Source organism: Marmota flaviventris, chromosome X (assembly GCF_047511675.1).
Source record: "Marmota flaviventris isolate mMarFla1 chromosome X, mMarFla1.hap1, whole genome shotgun sequence".
Classification (NCBI taxonomy): domain Eukaryota; kingdom Metazoa; phylum Chordata; class Mammalia; order Rodentia; family Sciuridae; genus Marmota; species Marmota flaviventris.
The window spans coordinates 48161945-48168608 of NC_092518.1; positions in this window are offsets into that span (position 1 = coordinate 48161945).

The following is a 6664-nucleotide window of genomic DNA, read 5'->3' on the forward strand; positions in this document are numbered from 1 at the left end:
AATAATTTTTAGGCAAGAGCCACCCCTGAACCCTACAGTCAATAACCTGCTTCCTGAAAACTCCTCAGGTATCCAGGTTCTTCTGTTGTACTTCAATTCCAAGAAAGGCCTGATGACCTTCCACTAGGCCTCACTTTTTACCATCTCTCAATAGTGCCACAGTGGGTACCAAGAATTTATTACAGGGGCCAAACTATGCACACTACAAGGTATTTCTAATTTCTTGAGCAGCTGTGTCTTCAGAGTTGTCCAGGCACATCATTTCTTCTCTCTGCCAAACATGCTTTCTCATTTTATACAATATGGATAGACTAAGAATTTTCTAAGTCATCAAGTTCTATATCCATTTTTCTTAATTTCTTTTTCAGTGGAAATCTTTCCTCTCATATTTTATTGTAAGTAGCAATGAGAAACAAAATTTTGCCTTCAGCATGTTCCCTAAAATTTCCTTCAGCTAAATATCAAACTTTACTCAACATATCAATTCAGTCAGGTCCTCCATCACTTTATGAAAAGGATCACTTTTCCTACATTTTCCAATAACATGTCCCTTGTTTCTGTCTGAGACTACATCAGAAGCTACTTTAATATTAATTTTTCTAACAAGAGTCTCTTTAAGGAAATATAGGTTTATTAATTCAAGCAACCCAAAACTCTTCTAACTTCTAATAATTATCAAATTCTTAAGTCTCATCTTGTGTGTTCTTACAGTTTTATCCAGTATTTCCCAGTATCAGAATCTTTATTAGATTCCAAGACATGCCATAATAAAGTTCTACAAATTGTGTAGCTTAAAACATGAAATTTGTTTTTTCACAATTTGAAATCCCCTTCTGAACCATACAGGTGAATAATTTTTGTCTTTTGCTAGTTTCTGTTGGTTTGCCAGTAATCTTTACATTTCTTGGCTTTTGATATATCACCTCAGTGCACTTGTTAGAGATAGATAAGAATGCATGGAGGAAAGGAAGGAGGGAGAATAGGGCTCATTCCATCTGAAAAATAAAATATCACTCTACCTCAGGTGATGGAGGACTTTATCCATACACTATCTCCTTCATGGCCAAATCTCATCGTTTTACAACTAAAATGAAGCAGATATAACCATCTTAAGAAAATTTCTATATTTTGAGCATGCAGAGAGAACTGAGGCACTGTCATTTTTTTTTGACCATAGTGTTCATTGTCATACCATATACACTGAGGGTTTTTTAAAAATGTTTTTTAAGTTGTTGATGAACCTTTGTTTATTTATTTATTTTATGTGGTGCTGAGAATTGAGCCCAGTGCCTCACACATACCAGGAAATTGCACTACCACTGAGCTCCAGCCCCAGCCCTACATTGAGGTTTTGATACACTCCCCATGAGTTTAACTTAGGTATTGATAAGAAATTTTCCAACATAATGAAACCAGTGTGGATACAGCTATATTTGGAAATGGAAGTAACCATCCTGAATACATAATACATAAGAAGGGAAGTTTTCAGACCAAATATAGAAACTCCTTTTGTGGAAAACCCCAGGTCTTCCTCTTTTTTGGGATAACCAGCTCTACATTCTCTTAAGCATACTTTCACTCCACTAAATAGACCCTTTATGCTTTTTTCTCTCTGTGTCCCCTAACTAAAATCTTTCTTTTGTGAAGATACAAAACTAAGGAACCTATCATCCAACTACATTCTTTCTTCACATGGTATTATTTAATTGATTCTGCATGCATCTATTTTTTAAAAAAATATATCAGTTATATTTGATTACTGGTTTCTTTTACTTCAGTATGATCTTAACTAATTATATCTTCAATGACCATATTTCCTAATAAGATCATTTCTTGAGGCATTGAGTGTTAGAATTTGAACATTTTTCAAGTAACAAATTTCAACACATAAAAAATGTCTGAACTATTATTTATGACAATTAATTGTTTTCATTGACCAAGTTGACATGTGGCATGTCAACTCTCTTGCTTAGTTTTCCATATCCTAGATCAACATCTAAACAAACAACTAAAAAGTAACTGGAACTGTTAAAGAAATTTCTATAACAATTTAGTTTATTTCATACTAACAATTTGGCAGTAATAAGTCCTTATCTACCAATAATCAGCTTGAATATAAATGTATTCAATTCACCAATAAAAATCGATAGAGTGACTAATATTTTTTATTTGTTCTTTTATGTATACATATTAGAGTGTATTGTGACATGCTATTCATACATGGAGTATGAATTCTAATTAGGATCTCATTCTTGTGGCTGTATGTGATGTGGAGTTGCACTGGTCTGGTATTAATATCAGAACATAGGAAATTTATGTTCAATTTGTTCTACCATCTTTACTGTCCCATCTTCCTACCATTCCCTTCATTCCCCTTTGTCTAATTCAATGAACTTCTATTCCTCCCCCATTGTGTGTTATCATTCACATATCACAGAGAATATGTGGCCTTTGGTTTTATAGAATTGGTTTATTTCACTTTATATGATAGTCTCCAGTTCCACCCATTTACCAGCAAATGCCATAATTTTATTCTTCTTTATGGCTGAGTAATATCCATTGTGTATATATACCACATTTTCTTTATCCATTCATCTGTTGAAGAGCACCTAGTTTAGTTATATAGCTTGGATATTGTGAACTGAGCTGCTATAAACACGATATGGATGTGTCACTATAGTATGCTGATTTTAAATCCTTTATGTATAAACTGAAGAGTGGGAAAACTGGGTAAAATGGTGGTTCCCTTCCAAGTTTTCTAAGGAATCTTAATACTGCTTTCCAGTGTGGTTGCACCAATTTGCAGCCCTACCAGCAATGAATGAGTGTACCTTTCCCCCCACATCCCTGCCAACATTTATCATTACTTGTATTCTTGATAATTGCCATTCTGACTGGAGTGACATGGAATCTCAGTGCATTTCTCTAACTGCTAGAGATATTGAATGCTTTTTCATATATTTGGTGACCAATAGCATTTCTTCTTCTAAAAGTGCCTGTTCAGTTCATTTGTCCACTTATTAATTGGGTTATTTGTTTTTTTTTTTTTTTTTGGTCTTAAGTTTTTTGAATTCTTTGTATATCCTGGAGATTAATGCTCTAGGTGAAGTGCAGATTTTCTCCCATCTGTAGGCTCTCTCTTTATACTTTTGATTGTTTCCATTGCTGTGAAGGCACTTTTTAGTTTGATTTCATTCCACTTGTTGATTTTTAAATTTTTTAAAATTTTTTAGTTGTTGATAGACTTATTAAATTTTATTTATATGTGGTGCTTAGAATCAAACCCAGTGCCTCACACATGCCAGGCAAGTGTGCTACCACTGAGCCCCAGCCCCAGCCCCTGATTTTTAAATTTTATTGCTTGCACTTTAGGGGTCTTGTTAAGGAAGTCAGATCCTAGTCTGGCATAGTGAATATTTGGGCCTACTTTTTCTTCTAGTTAGCACAAAGTCTCTGTTCTAGAGTCTAAGTCTTTAATCCACTCTGAGTAGAGTTTCATGCAGTGTGTGAGAGAGAGGTTTAATTTCATTTTGTTACACGTGGTGTTCCATTTTCCCCAGCACTATTTGTTGAATAGGCTATCTTTTCTCCAGTGAATGGTTTTGTCACCTTTGTCTAGTATAACTGTATTTATGTAGGTTTGTCTCTGAGCCTTCTATTCTGTACTATTGGTCTACATGTCTATTTTGGTGCCAATATCATGCTCTTTTTGTTACTATAGCTCTGTAGTCTTGTTTAAGTTCTGGTATAGTGATGACTCTTGCTTTACTTTTGCTAAGAATTGTTTTGGCTACTCTTGGTCTCTCCTTTTTCCAAATAAATTTCATGATTGCCTTTTCTATGTCTATGAAGAATATCTTTGGGATTTTAATAGCAATTGCATTAAATATGTATAATACTTTTGGTTGTATGGCCATTTTGACAATATTAATTCTGCCTATCCAGGAGAATGGGAGAGATTTTCATCTTCTAAGGTCTTCTTCAATTTTTTTTTTCTTTAGTGTTTTGTAGTTTTCATTGTAGAGGTCTTTCACTTCTTTTGTTAGATTGATTTCCAAGTATATATATATATATTTTGAGGCTATTGTGAATGGGGTAGTTTTCCTGATTTCTCTTTCAGTGGATTCATTGCTGATACATAGGAACACGTTTGACTGATGGGTGTTGATTTTATATCCTGCTATATTGATGAATTCATTTATTAGTTCTAGACATTTTCTGATGGATTTTTTTGTATATTATAGATATAGAAACATGTCATCAGCAAATAGTTAGTTTGAGTTCTTCTTTACCTCTTTGTATCCTTTTAATTTCTTTCTTCTGTCTAATTGATCTGGGTAGAGTTTCAAGGATGATGTTAAATAGAAGTAGTGAAAGAGGGCATTCTTGTATTGTTCCACTTTTTATAAAGAATGCTTTCAATTTTCTCCATTTAGAGTTATGCTGGCCTTGGATTTAGCATATATAAATTTTACAATGTGAAGGTATATTCCTACTGTGACTCATTTTTCTAGTGTTTTGAACATGAAGGGGTGCTCTATTTTGTCAAATGCTTTTTCTGCAACTATTGATTCTTTTTATTGATGTGATGAATTACATTTATTGATTTTTGTTTGTGAACCAACTTTGCATCCCTGGGATAAACCCCACTTGATTGTGGTGCATTATCTTTTAAATATATTTTTTTGTATGTGGTGTGCCAGAATTTTATTGAGAATTTGTGCATCTATTTTCATAAGGGATATTGGTCTAAAATTTTCTTTTCTTGATGTGTCTTTGGTTTTGGTATCAGGATGATATTAGCCTCATAGAATGAGTTTGGAAGGGTTCCACTCTCTTCAGTTTCATGGGATACTTTGAGGAGTATTGGTGTTAATTCTTCTTTGAGGGACTTGTAGAACTCAGCTGAGAATCCATCTGGTCCTGGGCTTTTCTTGGTTGGCTTTTTAAAAAAAATTTTTTTAGTTGTAGATGAACACAATATCTTTATTTTATTTATTTTTATGTGGTACTGAGGATAGAACCCAGTGCCTCACACATGCGAGGCAAGAGCTCTACCACTGAGCTACAACCCCAGCCCTCTTGGTTGGCTTTGATGGCATCTTCTATTTTATTACTTCAAATTTATCTCTTTAAATCATATATGACTTCCTCATTCAGTTTGGACAGGTCATATTGGACAGGTCATATGTATCTAGAAATGTGTTGATATCTTTGATATTTTGTATTTTATTGGAGTATAAAATTTTAAAATAGTTTCTAATTATCTTCTATATTTCAGACATGTTTGTTGTGATATTTCCTTCTTTATCACATATTTTAATAATTTGAGTTTTCTCTCTTTTTCTCTTCATTAGTATTGCTAGTGGTTTATGTATTTTTTTCAAAGAACCAACTTTTTGTTTTGTCAATTTTTTGGTTTGTTTCTTTTGTTTCAATTTTATTGTTTTCACCTATGATTTTAATTATTGCCTGTATTCTATTGCTTTTGGTGTTTTTAGGGCTTTGAGATGTAATGTTATATAATGTTATTTATTTGTTGAATTTTTATTCTTTTAATGATTGGACTCAATACAATAAACTTTCCCTTTTTCTGCTGCCTTCATAGTGGCCCACATATTTTGATATATTGTATCAGTATTCTCATTTACTTCTCTTTTTATTTCAACCTTGATTTCTTCTACTATCCATTCATTATTCAATAGTGTATCATTTAGTCTGCATTTGTTAGAGAAGCTTCTATTTTTTAATAGTTTTATTTTATTCATTTATTTTTATTTGGTGCTGAGGATTGACCCCAAAGCCTCACACGTGCTAGACAAGTTCTCTACCAGTGAACCACAACCCCATCTCCTTTATTTTTTATTTTATTGTTGATTTCCACATTCATTCTAGGTGATCTGATAGAATGCAGGGTATTATCTCTGTTGTTTTGTATTTATTTAGAGTTGCCTTGTGGCATAAGTTATGGTCTACTATTTTAGAGATATAGTGTCAAGAAGAAAGTATATTTGCTCATTGATAGATGAAATATTCTATATATGTCTATTATGTCTAAATTATTGATTGTATTATTTAGTTCTATACTTTCTTTATTTAGTTTTTGTTTGGAAGATCTGTTCAGTAGAGAGTGAGGTGTCTTAAAGTTACCTAGTATTATTGTGTTGTCTATTTGATTCTTGAAATTGAGAAGGGTTTGTTTGATGTGCTTAGATGCTACATTGTTTGGGGCATAAATATTTATGATTGTTGTGTCTTTCTGGTATATAATTTTCCCTTAAGTAGTATGAAATGTCCTTCTATGTCTCTTCTGATTACCTTTGGCTTGAAGTCCTCTTATCTGAAATGAGGATGGAAACCTCTGCTTGTTTACATAATCCATAGAAGTAATATATTTTTTTCCCATCCTTTCACCTTCAGTCTGTGGATGTCTTTGCCTATGAAATGAGTACTCTTGGAGACAACAAATTGTTGCATTTTGTTTTTTAATCCGATCTGCAAGTCTATGTCTTTGGTTTAGGCTGTTAACATTCATGGTTATTATTATTATTATTTTTATTTATTTATTTATTTTTTTAAAAATTTTTTATTGTTGGCTGTTCAAAACATTACATAGTTCTTGATATATCATATTTCACACTTTGATTCAAGTGGGTTATGAGCT